This window comes from Ovis canadensis, chromosome X (genome assembly GCF_042477335.2).
Source record: "Ovis canadensis isolate MfBH-ARS-UI-01 breed Bighorn chromosome X, ARS-UI_OviCan_v2, whole genome shotgun sequence".
Taxonomy (NCBI): domain Eukaryota; kingdom Metazoa; phylum Chordata; class Mammalia; order Artiodactyla; family Bovidae; genus Ovis; species Ovis canadensis.
In genome coordinates this window covers 19,944,169-19,966,939 of record NC_091727.1, presented here as the reverse complement: position 1 = coordinate 19,966,939, position 22,771 = coordinate 19,944,169, and the positions used below count along the sequence as shown (strand labels likewise).

The window sequence follows — 22,771 nt, the reverse complement described above, 5'->3', positions numbered from 1 at the left end:
TCCTGGAAATGTATTCATTGGGTGTTTCCGTCGGGTGTTTCCTGGTAGATTTCAAAACAAAGACACCCTTTCATCTTCCATTCTCTCCTGTTTAACCTCAACCCCAATATTATCATCCCCTACTCCAGGACTTCCGGCCACTCAGATTCCAGAGCTCATTTCTCTATCTGCTTTTCTCCAGGCACAAAATTAATCACTCACTGCCACACACAAAACAGCACCCACTCAACAGTTCAGTGTGTGTTAGTCACTCATTCGTGTCCAACTCTCTGTGACTCCAATAGCCTGCCAGGTTCCTCCGTCCATGGGATTTCCTAGGCAAGAATACTGGAATGGGTTGCCATTCCCTTATCCAGGAAATCTTCCAGACCCAGGGATCAAACCCAGATCTCCTGCATTACAGGCAGATTCTTTACTGTCTAAGCCACCTGGGAAGCCCAAGACTGAACTCAAATTCATGTACACCTAAGTTTCCCTTGTCCCTGATTCTCCCACCCCTCCATCCTCCATAGCCCAAGGTAAAGGCTGTCTACACTATTCAAAGGTACTGTCATGCTGCCAACCCCTCCCGCGCCATCATCTTTCAGCCAAGGTGGTATCATCAAGGAGGTTTTGAGGCTGTGGACTCTGGGCCAATGAGCTGAGGTTGATAAGCCTAGACTGGCAGTCTCAGAAGGAGGAGAGGGTATCTCAGGGTATAGTCAGGGACCCATGAGTAAGAGAGCCACCAGGGCAGGGCTACCTTATTATTATTATTATTAATTGATATTTTCAAAGATGCAGAGACAGTCTATTGATAAATAACTGTTAAAGCATATTGACATGAAAATTTGACTCTGACAGCTTTTCATAACAGTCTGGTGCCAAGCAAGTACACTGAATATCCAATTTCATGTTTTCCTCACAATGGTCTCCACAATGGTGATTTGGAGAAGAGATTGAACCAAGAGAGAGAAGGAGAAGAGAAGGCCTACATGAGTCACCCTTGAGCCCACTGTTCCCCAGATTTCAGGTTCTCCCCTCTTTTAGTAATCTCCCCTGTACCCAAGGAGTTTACTTTCCTCCTTATGACAGTACCCTGATGGCTCAGATAGTAAAGAATCCACCTGTAATGCAGAAGACCTAGGTTCTAGCTCTGGGTTGGGAAGATCCCCTGAAGAAATGAATGGCTACCCACTCCAGTATTCTTGCCTGGAAAATCCCATGGACAGAGGAGCCTGGTGGGCTACCATCCATGGGGTCACAGAGTTGGACATGACTGAGTGACTAACACTTTCACTATGACAGTACCACACTCCCTGGGTTTGTGCTACAACTCAGGCTGGTACAGGGACCCAAGGTGGGAAGGGGCAACATAGAGGCCTTGCTCTTACCGCTAGAGGGCTGATGAATGAGGAACAATGAAACCCCCTATGTTAATATGTTTGAGCCCAGCCTCAGCTTTAAGTGGGTGCCATTTTGTATGTACATGTGAAACAGTTTAAAGATGCGAGGAAATTGTCAGCCTGAATTTTCCAAGATGTATAATCTGCATCAGCATGAGAAGAGAAGAACACAGAAATTGATTTAACTCTGTAAATATAATACTAATTATATCCTTTAAGTGATCTATTTACTGTTTAAGCTAAATCACCACTTGGCACAATAGCAATTATGGGCATATCATTAAAATGCGTCCTGTTGGTGTGGTTTCAAGTTATATTTGATTCTGATAATAATCCATGAGACTTATTCTATGAGCAATATATGAAAATTAATCTTTTTACTTTATAATTATACCATGAATTTTCCATCTTTGTAATTTGCTGCTCAGAAAATGTGGTCATGGCTGAAACAATTGAAGAAAATGTTAACTGTTACTCAAATCACATATTGCTTTTTCTCCATTTAATTGTTTCTAAAAATTCTATGATTTTCCATTTAAAGAAGTCAATGATCCTTGGCTGTGGCACCATGAAATGTCTGTTCCTTCTTTCAGACATTTAATATGCAGTGTTTCTCTTCTGTTATGCTTAGTACATCTAACATCTTGTATTTCTTAGACCAGAGCCATAAAAGGAAAATGTAGTAGCATATTCTACCTTTACCTTTTATCTATATATACTTGTTAAATTTTATCTGAGCTTTAGTGCTGAACATTAAGGAGGCAATATATGAGAACAAGTTACCAAGGTGTCAGAGTTCCAGCTCCACAGCGATGATTTTTTTTCTCAGCTCTGCTGGACAGGGGCTATATGTTACAAGATGCCAAGGGCCACGAGATGAGAGGGTGACTGGGCGAGATCTCCGTGACAAGCAGGCAAGCATATCCAAATCGGGACAAAGATTGAGTAGGTAGATTTACCCTCCCATTTGCTTCTGCTAAGGCACCCCCTGAAAATTGATCTGAGGAAATTGTTGAGTTACAAGTTTTCAGGGTTTGGGGATCGATAGGAGTTAGAAGTAGATGAGGGTGATAGTTCTTCTCTCCAACAATCTCACTATCAGGTAGTGTGTTATCATTAAACCAAGTGTCAGCTCAAATTTGGACACTCATACAAGCGTTCATAGCAAGGAGACAGCTTAACCGCCATACAATCTGTCCTGAAAGTGCAATGATGTCCCATCCTGGTGACCCTTTGGCTGCTCCTACTGCACCTTGCATTGTAAGGTTCACATGAGACCTATGTGCAATACTAGGACTGTTGAATTTGCAAAACCTCTAGCCAGAATCACGTAACCAAATCCCCCCCAAAATGGGGAAACAAGGGACCAGTCTAGAATCCTAATCCTTAAGTGCCATTCTAAAGGGCTGTGGGCTATTGGCATCACTACATTCTTATACCCCTAGCATGCAAGACTAGAACTTTCTGAACAATATTTCTAGCTACTGCACACTGCTTAAATACCTTTTATTTCATCAATGAGAAATTATTTCTAACATCCCCATTAGGCTAATTAACAAAGCCTGTGATATTGATCTAAGATAAAGATATTCGAGGGCTTACAGCAGTTGCTTTGGGAATGTTGATTTCTGATTAGAGTCTTTCAAGGGAGAATAATCCCTAGAATGAATATCTTTAATTAGAGGACTTCAAATGTTAACAACTGCCCCTAGGGTATAGATTAAAATTAAGAGACGTAAATATCTATCATACTGTCTTTCCTGACATTTAATAAAGTAAATTACACCACAGCAACCATATGCTATGAGATATGATGTTGTTATGGCAATGATTATAATAAAAGATAAATTTCAATATTTTGTTTGCTTTACATATATAAGCTTTTGTCCAAATGAATGCCTTTGAGCTAAGCTTAAACATCACTTTTGCTAGAATTGCCATATGATCCAGCAGTTCACCTTCAAGGTATAAACTCAAAAGAATTGAAAGCAGAAAGCAGAGTCTCAGAGATATTTGTAGACCCATGTTCATAGCAGCATTATTTACAACAGCTAAAACGTGGAAGCAACCCAAGTGTCCATGAAGAAATGAATGGATAAAGAAAATATGGCATATACATACAACGAAATATTATTCAGACTTTTTAAAAAAGGAGATCAGTCCTGGGTGTTCTTTGGCAGGAATGATGCTAAAGCTGAAACTCCAGTACTTTGGCCACCTCATACAAAGAGTTGACTCATTGGAAAAGACCCTGATGCTGGGAGGGATTGGGGGCAGGAGGAGAAGGGGACGACAGAGGATGAGATGGTTGGATGGCATCACTGACTCGATGAACGTGAGTTTGAGTGAACTCCGGGAGTTGATATGGACAGGGAGGCCTGGCGTGCTGCGATTCATGGGGTCACAAAGAGTCGGACACGACTGAGCGACTGAACTGAACTGAACTGAAAAAAATAGAATTCTGACATGTGCTATAATGTACATGAATCTTGAGGACATTATGCTAAGCAGAATAAGCCAGTCACAAAAAGACAAATACTGTATGGTTCCACTTATATGAGACACCTGTGCTAAGACGCTTCAGTCATGTCTGACTCTGTGACCCCATGGACTGTAATCCACCAGGCTCCTCTGTCCATGGGATTCTCCAGGCAAGAATACTGGAATGGGTTGCTATTTCCTGCTCCAATATGAGGTACCTAGAGTAGTCAAAATCATGAAGACAGAAAGTAGAATGGTGGTTGCCAGGGATTAAGGGATTGGGAAAAGGGGCACTGATGTTGTGTTTTTTTTTTTAATTGAAATGTAGCTGATTTACAGTGTTGTCTTAGTTTCAGGTATACAGCAAAGTGATCCTGATATATATATATATATATATATGTATGTATATACATATATGTGTGTTTGTGTGTGTGTATATATATATATATATATATATATATATATATGGGCTTCCCCGGTGGCTCAGTGGAAAGAATCTGCCTGCAATGCAGGAACTACAGGAGACATAGGTTCAATCCCTGGGTTAGGAAGATCCCCTTGAGAAGCACATGGCAACCCACTACAGTATTCTTGCCTTTAGAATCCCATGGACAGAGAGAGGAACCTTGTGGGCTCCAGTCCATAGGATGGCAGTGTCAGACATGACTGAAGCAACTTAGCCTGCATGCATAGATATATATAATACATACTTATATATATATATATATATATATATATATATATATATATATATGTCCTTTCTCAGGTTCTTTTCCCATGTGGGTTATTAAAAATATTGAGTATAGTTCCCTCTGCTATACAGTAGGTCCTTTGGTTATCTATTTTATATATAGTAGTGTATATGTCGGAGAAGGCGATGGCACCCCACTCCAGTACTCTTGCCTGGAAAATCCCATGGATGGAGGAGCCTGGTAGGCTGCAGTCCATGGGGTCGCGAAGAGTCAGACATGACTGAGCGACTTCACTTTCACTTTTCACTTTCCTGCATTGGAGAAGGAAATGGCAACCCATTCCAGTGTTCTTGCCTGGAGAATCCCAGGGACAGGGGAGCCTGTTGGACTGCCGTCTATGGGGTCGCACAGAGTCAGACACGACTGAAGCGAGTTAGCAGCAGCAGTAGCAGCAGCAGCAGTGTATACGTGTTAATCCCAAACTCCCCACCCTTTCCCCTTTTGTAACCATAAGTTTGTTTTCTATGTCTGTGGGACTATCCTGTTTTGTATATAAGTTCATTTGTTTCCACTTTTTCTAGATTCCACATATAAGTGATGTCATAGGATATTTGTCTTTGACTGCCTCACTTGATATGACAATCCTTGGGCCCATCCATGTCGCTGCAGATGGCATTCTTGCTTTCTTTTTAATATATGAGTAACATTCCATTGTATACATGTACCACATCTTTATCCATTCCTCTGACCATGGAAAGTTAGGTTGCTTACTTGTCCTGGCTACAGTAAATAGTGCTACTAGGAATACTGGAGTGCATGTATCTTTTTGAATCATGGTATTCTCTGGATATATGCCCAGAAGTGGGATTGTAGGATCATATGGTGGCCCTATTTTTAGTTTTTTTAAAGAACCTCCATACTGCTCTCCATACTGATTCTGCCAATTTACATTCCCACTGACAGTGTAGGAAGGTTCCTTTTTCTCCACACCCTCTCCAGCGTTTATTATTTGTAGACTTTTTAATGATGGCTATTCTGACCCAATGGCTCAGATGGTAAAGAATCTGCCTGGAACACGGGAGACCCAGATTCGATCCCTGGGTCAGGAATATCCCCTGTAGAAGGAAATGGCAACCCACTCCAGTACTCCTGCCTGGGAAATTCCCAGGGACAGAGGAGCCTGATGGGCTACCATCCATGGGGTTGTAAACACTTGGACATGACTGAGCATGACTAACACACAACACACACATTCTGGCCACTGTGAGATGATACTTCATTGTGTTTTGCTTTGCATTTCTCTAATAATTACCGACATTGAGCATCTTTTCATGTGCCTGTTGATTACTTATCTTCTTTGGGGAAATGTCTATTGAGGTCTTCTGCCCATTTTTTTTAAATTTGGTTGTTTGTTTTTTTGGTATTGAGCTGTATGAGCTGTTTGTATATTTTGGAGATTAATAATCCCTTGTCGGTCACATTGTTTGCAAATATTTTCTCCCATTGTGTAGTTTTGTCTTTTTGTTTTGTTTGTGGTTGCCTTTGTTGTGTAAAAGCTTTTAAGTTTAATTATTTCCCATTTCTTTATTTTTTCATTTTATTTCATTTAATCTAGAAGATAGAGCCAAAAAGATATTGCTGTGATTTGTCAGAGTGTCCTGCCTATGTTTTCCTCTAGAAGTTTTATAGTATCCATTTTACATTTAGGTCTTTAATCCATTTTGAGCTTATTTTTGTGTATGATGTTAGAGAATGTTCTGATTTCATTCATTTACATGTAGCTCTCCAGTTTCCCAGCACTTAAAAGAGACTGCTTTTTCTCCATTGTATATTCTTAGCTCCTTTGTCAAAGATTAATTGACCACAGGTGCTTGGGTTTATTTCTGTGCTTTCTATCTTGTTGCATTGATCTATGTTTCTCCATTTTGTTTCTCAAGATTGCTTTGGCTCTTTGGGTTCTTTTGTGTTTCCATACAAATTGTAAAATTTTTATTATTCTAATTCTGTGAAAAATGCCATTGGTAGTTTGCTAGGGATTGCATTGACTCTGTAGATTGCTTTGGGTAGTATAGTCATTTTTACAATATTGATTCCTCCAGTTCAAGAACACTAAATATCTTTCTGTTTGTGTTATCTCCAGTTTCTTTCTCATCAGCATCTTATAGATTTCAGAGTTCAGGTATTCTGCCTCCTTAGGTAGGTTTATAGTCTTAGTTTTGCAAGACAAAGAGTTCTAGAGCTGGATAGTGGTGATGATTGCACAACAGTATGAAAGTATTTAATGTCACTGAACTGTGTATTAATGGTAAATTTTATATTAGGTGTATTTTGTCACTATAAAATTTTTAAAATCACATTTCCTGCTTTCTTGATATTTGGGTTCATCATAAGAAAAATATTTTCTGGGTTTCTGTCCCTCTATCATTAAGCCTGAAGCCTCAGGAAGAATTCACTTCCTGCTACAGTAAAGTTCAGTCGCTCAGTCGTGTCCAACTCTTTGCGACCCCATGAATCGCAGCACACCAGGCCTCCCTGTCCATCACCAACTCCCGGAGTTCACTCAGACACACGTCCATCGAGTCAGTGATGCCATCCAGCCATCTCATCCTCTGTCGTCCCCTTCTCCTCCTGCCCCCAACCCCTCCCAGCATCAGAGTCTTTTCCAATGAGTCAGCTCTTCGCATCAGGTACCCAAAGTACCGGAGTTTCAGCTTTAGCATCATTCCTTCCAAAGAAATCCCAGGGTTGGTCTCCTTCAGAATGGACTGGTTGGATCTCCTTGCAGTCCAAGGGGCTCTCAAGAGTCTTCTCCAACACCACAGTTCAAAAGCATTAATTCTTCAGCACTCAGCCTTCTTCATAGTCCAACTCTTACATCCATACATGACCACTGGAAAAACCATAGCCTTGACTAGACGGACCTTAGTCGGCAAAGTAATGTCTCTGCTTTTGAATATGCTGTCTAGGTTGGTCATAACTTTTCTTCCAAGGAGTAAGCGTCTTTTAATTTCATGGCTGCAATGACCATCTGCAATGATTTTGGAGCCAAAAAAAAATGTCTGACACTGTTTCCACTGTTTCCCCATCTATTTCCCATGAAGTGATGGGACAAGATGCCATGATCTTCGTTTTCTGAATGTTGAGCTTTAAGCCAACTTTTTCACTCTCCTCTTTCACTTTCATCAAGAGGCTTTTTAGTTCTTCTTCACTTTCTGCCATAAGGGTGGTGTCATCTGCATATCTGAGGTGATTGATATTTCTCCTGGCAATCTTGATTCCAGCTTGTGTTTCTTCCAGTCCAGTGTTTCTCATGATATACTCTGCATATAAGTTAAATAAGCAGGGTGACAATATACAGCCTTGATGTACTCCTTTTCCTATTTGGAACCAGTCTGTTTTTCCATGTCCAGTTCTAACTGTTGCTTCCTGACCTGCATACAGATTTCTCAAGAGGCCGGTCAGGTGGTCTGGTATTCCCATCTCTCTCAGAATTTTCCACAGTTTATTGTGATCCACAGAGTCAAAGGCTTTGGCATAGTCAATAAAGCAGAAATAGCAACAATAAGAGTAAGGTGAGTTCAGAGGTGGATACGCAGCCCACTATGTTAAAAATGAGAACTTGAATGGCAAGAAGATGAGAGATGAGATCTGAGAGAGTACCAGGGGCCTGCAAAAAGGCAAAACTACTTGGCTGGGGCAAGTAAGCTACCTAGGGAGTAAAATTTAAGGTGGTATTCACACTCAAATGCTAACTCTACATTTCCGCAATCCTTGAGAGTGAGTGCCTCCTTAAATTTTGCACCCAAGTGCCTTTCTTGCCTCCTCCTACTTCCAGTCCTGCACCTTGGGCCTTGTTTGCAAAGTAAGAATCTTAGATTACATCCTGATGGCTCGAAGGAAACTTTGCCTTTTTTTTTTTAATGAGAATTTATTTATTTTTTTTTTATTTTAAATGGACGCTAATTACTTTACAATATTGTGGTGGTTTTTGCCATACATTGACATGAATCAACCATGAGTGTACATGTGTTCCCCATCCTGACCCCCCTCCCCCCTCCCTCCCCATCCCATCCCTCTGGGTCATCCCAGTGCACCAGCCCTGAGCACCCTGCCTCATACATCAAACATGGACTGGCGATCTATTTCACATATGATAATATACATGTTTCAATGCTATTCTCTCAAATCATCCCACCCTCGCCTTCTACCACAGAGTCCAACAGTCTGTTTTTTATATCTGTGTCTCTTTTGCTGTCTTGCATATAAGGTCATCATTACCATCTTTCTAAATTCCATATATATGCATTAATATACTGTATTGGTGTCTTTCTTTCTGACTTACTTTGCTCTGTATAATAGGCTCCAGTTTCATCCACCTCATTAGGACTGATTCAAATGCATTCTTTTTAAAGGCTGAGTAATACTCCATTGAGTATATGTACCACAGCTTTTTTATCCATTCGTCTGCTGATAGACTTCTAGGTTGCTTCCATGTCCTGGCTATTGTAAACAGTGCTGCAATGAACAATGGGGTACACGTGTCTCTTTCAATTCTGGTTTCCTCAGTGTGTATGCCCAGCAGTGGGATTCCTGGGTCGTATGGCAGTTCTATTTCCAGTTTCTTAAGGAATCTCCACACTGTTCTCCATAGTGGCTGTACTAGTCTGCATTCCCACCAACAGTGTAAGAGGGTTCTGTTTTCTCCACACCCTCTCCAGCATTTACTGTTTATAGACTTTTTGATAGCAGCCATTCTGACTGGCGTGAGATGGTACCTCATTGTGGTTTTGATTTGCATTTCTCTGATAATGAGTGATGTTGAGCATCTTTTCATGTGTTTGTTAACCATTTGTTTGTCTTCTTTGGAGAAATGTCTGTTTAGTTCTTTGGCCCATTTTTTGATTGGGTCATTTATTTTTCTGGAATTGAGCTACAGGAGTTGCTTGTATATTTTTGAGATTAATTCTTTGTCAGTTGCTTTGTTTGCTATTATTTTCTCCCATTCTGAAGGCTGTCTTTTCACCTTGCTTATAGTTTCCTTCATTGTGCAAAAGCTTTGAAGTTTAATTAGGACTCATTTGTTTATTTTTGCTTTTATTTCCATTACTCTGGGAGGTGGGTCATAGAGAATCCTGCTGTGATTTATGTCAAAAAGTGTTTTGCCTATGTTTTCCTCTAGGAATTTTATAATTTCTGGTCTTACATTTAGATCTTTAATCCATTTTGAGTTTATTTTTTTATGGTGTTAGAAAGTGTTCTAGCTTCATTCTTTTGCAAGTGGTTGACCAATTTTCCCAGCACCACTTGTTAAAGAGATTGTCTTTTCTCCATTGTATATTCTTGCCTCCTTTGTCAAAGATAAGGTGTCCATAGGTGCATGGATTTATCTCTGGACCTTCTATTTTATTCCATTGATCTATGTTTCTGTCTTTGTGCCAGTACCATACTGTCTTGATGACTGTTGCTTTGTAGTATAGCCTGAAGTCAAACAGGTTGATTTTTCCAATTCCATTCTTTTTTCTCAAGATAAACTTTGAAATAACCTAAATAAAGGATTCAGGTTTTTGAAAGATAATTATTGCCATTGTGTAGAGAATTGATTGGAAGAATGTAAGATCCCTGGAGACAGGGAGATTAATCCAGACAAAAAAATTTAAAAGGCCTTATCTGGAGTCTTAGGGCTGGAGGACAATGGATGCTGAAAGAGCTATTAAGGAAGCAGGATTGAAAGCCTGGTGACTAATACAGTACAGTGGTGATAAAAGAGAGGAATGGTCAAAGATGACTCCTTTGCTCACTTGGACAATTTGATAACATGGTAATACCAGGTACTGAAAAGAGATAAAAGAGGTGAATAAATCAACGAGAGTGTACAGAGAGAGAAAATAGGATGCATGTGCCTGCATGCATGCTAAGTTGCTTTAGTCATGTCTGACTCTTTGCAATCCTTTGGACTGTAGCCCTCCAGGCTCCTCTGTCCATGGGATTCTCCAGCAAGAATACTGGAGTGGGTTGCCATGCCCTCCACCAGGGGATCTTCCTGACCCAGGGATCAAACCCATGTCTCTTACATCTCCTGCATTGGCAGGTGGGTTCTTTACCACTAGCACCACCTGGGAAGCCCTGGCTGAGAATCAATGCTTTATATGTTAATGGAGAGGAGGGATGGAGAGGGAGTTCACCTGCTGGCTCACCCCTGTCTCCTTTTCCAGTAGATCAAAGTTCAGTACATGTGGCATTAACTCACCTGTTCTTCCCTGTTGCATTAACTGCCTGGGTAAACTAGACCCTACACCCATCGGTTGTATTTGAGTTAGGGATGAATGAGAAAAGCTAGAGTCTAGGCCTCAGACTCCAGAAAGGGAACCACTTGGGCCCACACAGAGACCATTGCCATAACAACACAAGTCGCAGAGAGTCCAGGAGACAAGTGAGGTTGCGAAAGTCTGAGGAGGAGGTGGAGATAGGTCTGATGCACAATGAACTTGACTAAAAACTGGAGGGGAATGGGGAGTGCATTTCCATCCTTAAGACCTTAGCATTTCCATCATGATTTCCTAGAAAACTCATGCTGGAAGGTATTCCAGCTATGCTGAAAGTAACACAACCTCTGGAGTGGGCAGAATATATTAGTTGCCTACCCTAAATTCCTTCCACTGATGAGTGGTTTATATAATTAGGGAACAGGCCTCCTTACCTCCCCTCCTACACCCTCCCACCTCAGAATGGACGTCTGAAACTGTCTCTGTGATGACTTTGGCTACAGCTGGAAAGACTCAGTAAATCTTTGCCATTCTATATAAACAGGAAGCCAGGAAGGGAGAGGAGCACTGTAGAAACTTCCACAGAGAATTATGTGAAACAGTCCTGCCAGAACAATACAGCTGGGCAACATCTTGCCTTTCTTTTTCTTATGGAAACTCTGTTCAAAGCACAGAAACACACACACACAAATCACAACCACAAATGCAATAGTGTGTGTGCATGCATGTGTGTGCACACGCACATACACACACACACACACACACACACACAACAAAATTTGCCAGTCTCGCTAGCAGGGGTAGTTCTGAAATATTTTTGTAAATTTATTTATTTACTTTTGCTTCCCTGGTGGCTCAGCTGGTAAAGAATCCACCTGCAATGTGGAAGACCTGGGTTCAATCCCTGGGTTGGGAAGATCCCCTGGAGAAGAGAAAGGTTACCCACTCCAGTATCGTGGTCTAGAGAATTCCGTGGGCTGTATAGTCCACGGGGCCGCAAAGAGTCAGACACAACTGAGAGACTTTCACTTCCTTTACTTTTGACTGCACTGGATTGTCATTGCTGCATGCAGGATGTCTCTAACAGAGGTGAGAGGGGTCTACTCCTCATTGCAGTGCTCAGGCTTCTCATTGTGGTGGCTTCTCTTGTTGCAGATCATGGGCTATAGGGCAGGCTTCAATAGTTGCAGCTCCCAGGTTCTAGAGCTTGGGCTCAGTAGCTGTAACTCACAGGCTTAGTTGCTCTGTGGCATGTAGAATCTTCCTAGACCAGGGATTGAGCCTGTGTTTCCTGCATTGGCAGGCAGATTCTTATTCACCATACCACCAGGGAAGTCCTTGAAATCAAGTATAAACCCTAGCCGTACAAGCATCTTCTGTGCCACACTGGAGGAACTTGGGGTAACTGAAAAAAAATGGCCAAAATATTCCTCAGAATGCAAACTAGTGTTTCTCTTGCCCAGCTGAGAAGAACCCTAGGAAGTGAGTTTGAGAATGGGAAATTTGGGAGGTTATTTTTCAAGAGTGAAAACGCAGTAGTTTCTCTTAAATATTCAACTGCAAATATTTCTTGAGATCCTTCTATAGTCGATAGTTCTGATAGACACTGGAAGATGAATATCATGAAGTGTAGAAGTCAGTCCTCACCTTCTGGGACAGAAAAAGCTCTTTTCTCTATTTCTCCTTGGCCCTTAAATATAAAGTTCTCTTTATACTTTTGTGTCCTCAGGGACATGGTAGACAGGAGGTTTCACCCTTCACTCCCTTCCTGGTAAGACATGAAGAGAGACAAAAATCTAACATCCATTGATCTTCCGTCAAGTGTTAGAAATGTCACTGACAGAAGTGGCATTTGACTTTCTGGAGACATCCTACCCATGGGAGGCTTGCTGTCTCTTCCCCGTTATAAGCACACTGGTGGTGTGGGGGAATCTTCCTTGCTGTGCTGGAGAATCCTTCAGTTTTCTGCTTGCTCCCTCTTTGTTTGGGCAATTAAAGGTGGAAATCGTAGAAAGATTGATGTAGGCCTTAGTTCTAATGGGAGGACACTTTCTTGTTTCTGTTATCACCAAGTGAAAAACAGGCCATGACTAAGCCAATAATTCAAGGAGAGTGAGATTCATGTAGAACAGACATGACCTCAACCTACGGTTGGAGCTGCCCAGCTGAGCCCAGCTGATACTGGCAAATCCGTGCCAGCCAACCTGCAGACGTGTGGAACCTAAATGCTGATTATTATTTGCCACTAAGATTTTGTAGCTAATTGGTACAGAAACTGGTGGTTCTAAGTAATTAAACAACCAGAGTCTGGTTCTAATTGAATCAGTCCAAAAGTTGATAAAATTCAGATAAGTTATACTTCCCCTTTTTGTGTCTGTATATCCATCAAATGGGTATAACACTATTTCATGTCCCTTAAAAGGTTGTTGTGAAAATTCAATTTCTTAATGCATTCAGAGTTGTTCAGTAGCTCAGTCATGTCCGACTCTTTATGACCCCAAGTACTGCAGCACACCAGGCTTCTCTGTCCTTTGACAACTCCCGGAGTTTGCTCAAACTCATGTCTGTTGAGTCAGTGTTGCCTTCCAACCATCTCATCCTCTGTCATCCCCTTCTACTGCCTTCAATCTTTCCCAGCATCAGGGTCTTTTCCAATGAGTCAGTTCTTCACATCAGGTGGCCAAAGTATTGGAGCTTCAACTTCAGCATCAGTCCTTCCAATGAATGTTCAGGACTGATTTCCTTTAGGACTGACTGCATTCAGAGTGCATGAAGCAATACCTGGAACACAGTAAGCATTCAATAAATGTTTACCAGCATCATTTTATCTAGCAGTAAGGCTGGTGTTATATTTTTGCACGGGAATGCAAATGTTAGAGTCAACTTGCAAACTTCTATCAAAAACTCCTGCAGGGATTTTGATTAGTATTGCATTGAATCTATAGATCAAGTCAGAGAGAATTGCATTTTAGCTCTGAATTTTCCAGTCCATAAATATGACATATATCTACATTTATTAGGTCTTTTAAAACTTCTTTCAGCAATGAAATCTTGTACATAGTCTGTTAGATTTATACATGAGTATATCTGAATTTTATATTTTAAATGGCATTTTTACTTCAATTTCCAGTTGTTGATAGCTAGTATATTGCATTGTATCTTGTAAACTTGCTAAACGCACTTTTAGTTTTAGTAACTTTTTGATAGATTGTTTTGAATATTCTATGTAGATGAACATTTCATCTGTTCATAAAGCAGTTTTATTTCTTCCTATTCAATCTTTATACCTTTTTTTCTTGACCTCTTACACTAGCCAGAACCTCCAGTACGATGTTGAATAGAAATGATCAGAGAAAATATATTTGCATTATTCTTGTTCTGAGGAAGAGACAGCATTCAGTCTTTCACCATTAAGTTTAGCTACAGAGGGACTTCTCTTCAAAAAAAGCTTTGTATGATAATGTTCTTCTTTTTAAAATATGTTAATATAGTAAATTACATTGATTGCATTGACAGATACAGCTTTGCATTCCTGGGGTAAACCCCATTTCTTCATTGTGCCATATCATTTTCATATGCTGTCAGATTAGGTGTGCTAATATCTTGTTAAAATTTTGCATCTGTGTGAGGGATATTGGTCTGTAGCTTTCTTATTATGTCTTTGTGTGGTTTTGGTATCAGGATAACACAAGCCTTGTAAAATTAGTTGAGAAAATTTTGCTGCTCTTCTATTTGATTGAAGAGTTTGTATGGCAGTAGTACTATTTTTTCCCTTGGTAGTGCTTGGTAGAATTCACCAGTAAAGTTTTTTTGAGGGGAAGACGTTTCGCTATGAAAGAAAGTAATAGCTATAAAGTAATCCTGAGTGTATCTTCTTGAATGAACTTTTGGCAATTTGTGCTTTTCAGGATTTTTCGATCTACTTTGTCAAATTTATTGGCATAAAGCTGTCCACAGTATTTCCTTATTGTCCATTTAATATCTGTATGATTTTTAGTGATGTCTCTTCTTTCATTCCTGGTGTTGGTAATTTGTATCTTTTCTTTTTCCTGATCAGTCTGGGCAAAGGTTTAGAAATTTTACTGATCTTTTCATAGAATCTACTTATAATTTGATTTTTCTCTTTTTTTCTGTTTTCAGTTTTGTTGAGCTCTGCTCTTAATTTTGTTATTTCCTTCCTTCCACTTGGTTTGGATTTAATTTGCTCTTCTTTTACTAGATTCTTACAGCAGAAACATGGCTCATTGATTTGAAAATCTTTTTTATTTCCAATACAACTATTTAATGCTATAAATTTTTATCTAAGCACTGTGTTACTGACATTCCACAATTTTTGATATATTCAGTTCCAAGTATTTTCTAATTTTCTTTGTGGTCTCTTCTTTAACCAGTGATGTTGTCGTTGTTCAGTTGCTAAGCCGTGTCCGACTCTTTGAACCCCATAGACTGTAGCTTGCCAGACTTCCCTGTCCTTCACTGCCTCCTGAAGTTTGCTCAAATTCATGTCCATTGAGTTGATGATGCCATCCAGCCATCTCATCCTCTGACATCCCCTTCTCCTCCTGCCCTCAATCTTTCCCAGCATCAGGGTTTTTTCCAATGAGTCGGTTCTTCACATCAGGTGGCCAAAGTATTGGAGCTTCAGTTTCAGCATCAGTCCTTCCAGTGAATATTCAGGGTTGATTTCCTTTGGGATTAGCCAATGATGCTATTCTTTAATTCATACATGGATCCTGCATCTATCTCTCAGTTGGTTCAGAATGCATATGACAAAGGGATGTGTTTTATTAATATCACCCACCAAGTTAACAACCAGGATCAAGCTGTGAGGTTAGACACAAAGCAACAGCACCTAAGTGCTGAAGGCCAGTGTATCCTATAGACATCATACACCAGAATCACCGAAGTAGCTTTGTTTTTGTTCCTTAGAGACTCTACTTCAGTATATTTGACCTGTAGATATAGAGATCTATATTTTTAAATCTGCATTTAAAAAATAACACAAGAATAACTCTGTAGGTAACTATGATGTTCAGCTAGATTGGATAACTCGTGTTTGGATGTAGAGAGAATGTGCTTTCCACAAAGCCTGGACTAGAGCCAAGGAAGAGAAGCACATATGGCACCACATTTAAGGAGGAACTCATTCTCAAGGTTTTGGGTGTGCGTACACACATCTGTGAGGGAATGCCACCTTACATTTTGTGCACCTGATAGCTTTCTTGCCTGACCCTAGTCCTGGTTTTCAGCGTTCAGAAAAAAAAAAAAAAAAACGCAAGTAGGCAGGAGTCCCTGCTCTGCCTGATGCCCTGTCTCCCCACACTCCCAGACTTCTCTCCAAACTACCCCAGTTTAACGCCAGGTCACCTGCTTGCCAACCTGGAAGCAACTCTGCTGCCAGTCCTGCATCCCTAGCCATTCTCAAGCTACATTCCTATCTTAGGCCTCCTTGGTGACCATCTCTCACTCTTGCATCACCATCTCCTAAAAACTCAGCACATACTGCCTATTCCCAGTCTTTTCCCTAACTTGAGAATGAGTTTCTTTCAACTCTGTTTATAAGTCAGTTGTTTGTAGTTTGAAGGATTTCAGTTTAATTCTAAGGCTAACGGAGGGTCACTGGAAAATCATTGAAGAGTTCTCAGCAAGCATCTTAAATGCCACGTGTTTGTTTAGTTCCTCTCTTGTTTCGAAGAAATAGATCTCTATGTTTTTCTGTTTGCAAGCTTTGTTTGCAATGATTTTCTTTTTCTGACATCTTCAAATGTGAACATTCTTTGAATGCTTTGATTAAAGATTTCCAAATGGCTTTGAGAAAACAATGAAATAAAATTTAGAGGACTCACAACAGTGTTCAAAGCCAATGTAGAACACTTAGTTTGATTTACAAAGTAATTCTTCAAAGCCTCAGAGATTTCTAAAATCCACTTAATGATTGCCAGGAAAGAGAAAGCACATACTATCATATTAAGTATTTTTAATTCAGCATCAGCTTTACCATAAAAATGTTGTATTTCAGTTACTCTAATGTTGTATAGATAGAAACATTTGTAAATTCTGAAAACTGCCTCCTCTATTTTGATTGGTAGAATATTGCAGCTTGTTTTTATACAATTAATTATAAATTATGTTTGCACCTTGACAAATTCCAAGTACACTTAAGATTTCTTAATTTTAGTAAGAATGTTGTTCTTGCCATCATGTTCTGCTGCACCAATATTTTTATTTTAACCATTACCCTCAAAACAATTTTATCTTCAAATGTTAAACTTCTAAAATGAATTTACTATGAAATTACTAACAAATGATGGCAGATGTTTCACCTTTGATAAAATGAATCTCCAAAAGCTTTATTTGATTCCATGAATTGGATGAAAATATTAAATTATAATTAGAATAAATTAATTTTTATTCAAAACATTTGATGACACTAATATAAAATATATCACATAACTCTTTGTGAACTTCATCTTCTGATGGAACCAACATGTTGACAACTCTTGTTTCACTTTTGTACATGCACAAGGAAACTTAGAATGCAGTCTAGCCATTTATGAAACTATATACTCCACAAAGTGATATGTAAATACTCTCAGATGTAGACAGGAAGGACCCCTGCTCTAGGACATGAACTTTAGGTGGCCTGGCCCATCACAAACACACACAAAATAAGTATGTTAAAAAACTTGTGGACAGCCCTGTCACTCATGATCCAAAACTCAGTACCAAAACCCTAAATGTCCACACTCAAAACTAATACCTTTTGAAGTTCCAGGCTCTCTTTTCCACAACTCATCCCTAGTGTTCTAGAAACAAAAAGCAACTGCATGCAAATACTGTTGATGAAATCAAAGACAGAAACAGTTTTAGACTGCAAGGAGGAGGTAAGGAGTACAGGCACTTACATAAGAGAAAAAACAATTAATCTTTCAAATGTTTCCCTGAAGATAGCAAGAATGCTGGAGATTTATGCACAACCATATTATTTCCAATTAGTCCTGAGAATCCATTGCCTTGCTTTTCTTTTTGCTCCCCTTCTTGGTTCCAAGGGTAGTAATGATTTAGTATGTATTAGTAATGTTTTGCAAGAGTAAACAATTCATAATATTCTTAAATGGGTGTGTGTACATATATCCATACATATAAATATATTTAGTTCATTTTAGGTAATTATGTGTAAGAATATATAAATTTAGCAATAACATGGGTGAAGGTGATACAGGTTCTTTTTCACTTTTGACCACTCCACGATGTTTGCAGGATCTTAGGATCTTAGTTTCCTGACCAGGAGTTGCAGATTGTTTTAATTTGCGACTGGATAGGCAATGAACCCTAGAATTGTGAGTAGTTCTATTTTTATAAGATTCCTTAATATAGCTGGATTTTCAATTTCAAACTTAAATTGAAATGTTCACCTTTCTTAATTTTGATTGTGAAATTTATTGATGTACATGAATCATAACTTGTATTTCCCTTTTAACTGGTAATTGATCATTTAATTGATAATTTGGAATATTTTAGAAGAAAAACCTCAGTTTTGAAAACTGTAAAGTACTTATTTTTTTTATATTTTTAAATTCACTTTATGTATTTCGATGAACATGTGTTCAAGTGTTATACATTTAATATAATTACATTTTATTTTTTAATCCTTTGGATTTTAACTATGAATAGAAACCAAATTATGTGACGATCTCAAATACAAATATGGATTTAGTGATTTTGCTGAAATGAAAGAATAAACAATTTCATAGAACAAATATATTTCCTGTTTTACATATTACTTGTATTACTCATCTAAACTTTGACAGCCTATCAAGAGAAAAATTCAGACATGTTCAATATTTAAGTTCAATCATCTTTGAGTCTTTGCCAACTCCATATAAATACCGTAGCTTTACATATTTTGGAGGGGTCATAATGAAGGTATTTTGTCAAGGTAGGAGCATAGAACATATTTTATTGAACAGTTTGCTAGCTTGATTTATCACTTGTAAATATTTAAACCTAATGGAATGCGGGCTTTCATTTGTCCTCTTGCCCGGGGCCCACAAATGTCAGGAACAACCAGAACACACGTCTGCAGCTGCATGTGGTAAATCACCAGCTCCAGGCAGTCTCCACACGGTGGTGATTACCTCCTGAAGCAGATGATAATGCTTCTTCAGCAGCTTTGGCTTTTCTCCTTCCCACATGGTCAGTGACATCTCTATGGCCTCCATGGCAGGTAATAAATATGCACCCACGCTTGGTGCAGGTCACAGACTCAACATCAACATTCCCTTAAGCTTAATGTCAAAAGGGTTTATCGCAAAAACAACCACCAAAAAAACTAGCAAATGATACGTTAAATGAGGAAAGAGACCTAGGTTAGCACACTACAATAAACAACAAAACCCCTGTAGCAAAGGCACTGAGACTACTCTTTCCACACTCCACAGAAGCACAGATCAGCTTCTATTTCCTGCACATACTTCACATACATCTAACCTATGATGTCCCCATTTCCCACTGATGCTGCCAAGAGGTGGCCTCTCAGTGTGAGTCACAGCAACTGGCTGGCACACGAAGAGGCTGGCGAGGACAGTAGTTTCAAATATCACCACCCAAGACTGGAAGGGCTTCAGTTCCTGGGGCTACTATAATCTGAACCCACTTAGTTTTATCAGGGAGCAGCCTGCATGTTCCTCTTCATTGAAAGGCAGGTGTTAGCTCCCTTGCATCTGGAAAGGGCCAGGAAAAGAGAGGCAGGCTATCACTGGTCTTGTTCCAGATTTAACTACATGATAAAGTGAGACCTCTGGTCAGCGAATATGCCTCTCACTACTAGACAGGACCATGACAGAAGCTGGAAGCACACGATGGAAGTCTACCAAACTCACCTAGACTTAATTGAATGCTTTGCAATTATAATACTTAATTTAAAAATGAAAAACCAAGGACAAACGCTCTAAACTGGGCAGAATCCCAGGACAACAGGTGTAGATCGAAACTGCCTCAAGCCAACTGGCACTTACATCACTCAGAATATTCCCCCCATTGATTCTCCAGAATGCGGCCAGAGTGGCCTTGCTAAAGCATAACCTTGATCAGGTCAATCCTGTTTACAACTCTTCAATTACTTTCCAGTACCCTAGGGTTAAAATGCAACCCCATGATGAAATAGACTATCTGGACTCTGCCCAGCTCAGCTTTGACTCCCTCCCCCTACATTCCTCTTCTGGACCCGAACCGAGTCTCACCTGATCTTCCTTCTTCTAATGATATCACTCCTCCCCTGTAACCTTTCTTTGGCTAACTGACATGTATCCACCCATCAAGATAGTTCAGCTCTCTTTTCTGGTAAGATTCCCTGGCTTCTCTCTTCCAGTCAGGCTGTCCATGCCCTTTCCCCATGGTGCACTTTGAATGTTTCCCACACGAGGTCTATACCACAGATTGCAATCTTCAGTTTATTCTTGCTACCTGCTCTGGGAGCACCTTGAAGACAGAGACCATGTCACCTCTATATCCTCAGCACTTAAACATTGCTCTAGTCTACATGGAGTTGGGTTGGATTGGATACAACATGAAAATAAATATTTAGAGCCAAAATATGGAGAAAGGTTAATGCCTGGTTAATGAAATTATGCTTTGCTAGATGGCTGATAATAATAAATGGGGAGATTCTCAGCTGAAGAAGGCATGTTGACAGTATTATTTTAGGAGAGTCAGTCTGGAGGTGTACGGAAGTGAATTTCCGCTCACTCTCATACACTCCCCACCAATAATGTTCCCAGTAAACACCCTCACATTCCCTCTCCACCCACTCCATCTGGGCCTATCAAAGTCACTAACACATGAGAATATGGAAGGCATTTCTAACTCAACATTTTTCATTTTTAGTGAGTAAATGTTAATATCTTTACTGTATAAAGTGGAAACTTGTAAATAAACATGAAAAATACTAACATCAATTGGACCAAAGAGAAAGGATATAAATAGGAATGTCACAAAAGAAGAAGTTGGGCCAAATAAGCAAAGAAACTGCAGACTAAATTAATAGTGAGATGCCAATTTTGCCTATCAAATTGTCAGAAATTATAAAATGAATAATAGCGTAGGCAAGGCTTTAGGAAAAAGGCACTCTTATATGTTAGATGTAGGAGTGGAAATTAGGTTTCTGGAATGGAAAAAGAATTCAGAGATGAAGATAACAATATAGTGTACTAGACATTCAGAACATTTATATTCACTCAGAAATTTGCAAAGAATGGAGTGGCCAACAATAAGGGAATAATTAAATTATGGTAGTCTAATGACTATTTCATACAGTTATTCAAAACCTTAAAAGAATATTAGATACTTAGGGAATTTCATATTTATAATATAATGTTTAGAGAACAGAATATGGACATCTATACACAGAGTCATACTGAATGCATGCTTTGACTAAATATAACATGACTGGGTGTTAAAATCGATATGTGGCTGAAACCAAATCTCACAATCACAGAACAAACTTCTGAGATACAAGAGTAAATTAGAACTTTTATCCAAAATTTAATTCAAATTACAATTTCATTATAATAATGTTAGTAGTTAAAAATTCAATGTTGCCATTATAGTATTAGGACAATAATTTGAGGTATTCAATAAATGTTCACTTTCACCTAAGGCTGGTGGAAGAACAAGATATTTTCATGTAGTTCATTTTTAAACATAATCCTCTCTAATCTTCATGTTCTTTATATTCTTCATGATGGAGGAATTGAGGATGGTATTTCATGAATGTTGCTATGTGTGATTTTAAATTTTTTCTTCTATTGTTATTATATTTTTATAAACATTTGTTGACTTGAAAAGGATGTAATGAAGTCCCTAAAATTACTAAGCTAACACACCCTCTTAACGTTCCTATTATCTGTGCATTTATTTATTTAGCTGTTTTAGAATAATCATTTTCTTATATGATATTATACATGTTGGTGCTGGTGCACTGGGATGACCCAGAGGGATGGTACGGGGAGGGAGGGGGGAGGGGGGTTCAGGATGGGGAACACATGTACACGCGTGGCAGATTCATGTTGATGTATGGCAAAACCAAAACAATATTGCAAAGTAAAAATAATAATAATAGAATAATCATTTTCATACTTTAACAGATCTTACAGTCTTATAATAAACATATATCCATACTTCACCTGATTAGTAAAATTTCAGTACATAACACACTTAAGATATTCACTTCATTTATACCTAGTATCTTAACTACATTTGAAAGAAAATAACCAAGTAAATAATAAAAAATCATACTAATACAGCTAACTTGCCTTCTTCATGGTATAGTTTGGCCTTGCTTTTTTACCTAACCTGACTATTCCTCTCTTTCAATTGGAGTATTTAGATCATTTACATTTAATCTTATTGTCGATACAGTTGGATTTAAATCTACCATCTTGCTATTTATTTTCTGTTTGTCCCATCTGTTCTGTGTTCCTTTGTTCCTCTTTTTCTGCCTTTTTTTTGGATTGAGTTTTCTTATGATTCCATTCCTTTTTTGTGTGATCATTAGCTAAAACTCTTTGCTTTGTTATTTTAATCTTTGTTTTAAGATTTATAATACATGTCTCTAACTTATGACAGTCCACCTTCAAGTAATATACTACTTCATGTTAGTATAAGAACCTTACAACAATGACTTCCACTTCCCCACTCTCATGCACCCAGAGAGAAGGCTTATAAGTTTTCAATTCAAGAGTCCACTAGAGAGTCGCTCTCTGGATTCTTCTGTTTCAGATGATGACCTGATCACACCAGCCCAGCTTCTGATTCGTTGTCCCAAATCAGGTGGCCACTCCCAGCCTAATCAGCTGAGGCCAAAGGTGATACTATACAAATATGGCTGCCTAAGTCCTCCCCTTCCTCAAGGACAATTTCAAAGAGGGGTGAGTTCCATGGACATCCTAAA

The 22,771-nt window shown here is 39.1% G+C and overlaps 1 long non-coding RNA gene across 1 annotated transcript in view; it reads left to right on the top strand.

Moving 5' to 3' along the window:
• Nucleotides 1–22,771, top strand: part of LOC138930938 (uncharacterized) — a 73,277-nt gene extending 50,506 nt beyond the window's left edge. Inside the window, exon 3 of the long non-coding RNA XR_011446295.1 lies at nt 22,600–22,771. This is a non-coding gene — a long non-coding RNA (uncharacterized lncRNA). The remainder of the gene's footprint in view (nt 1–22,599) is intronic.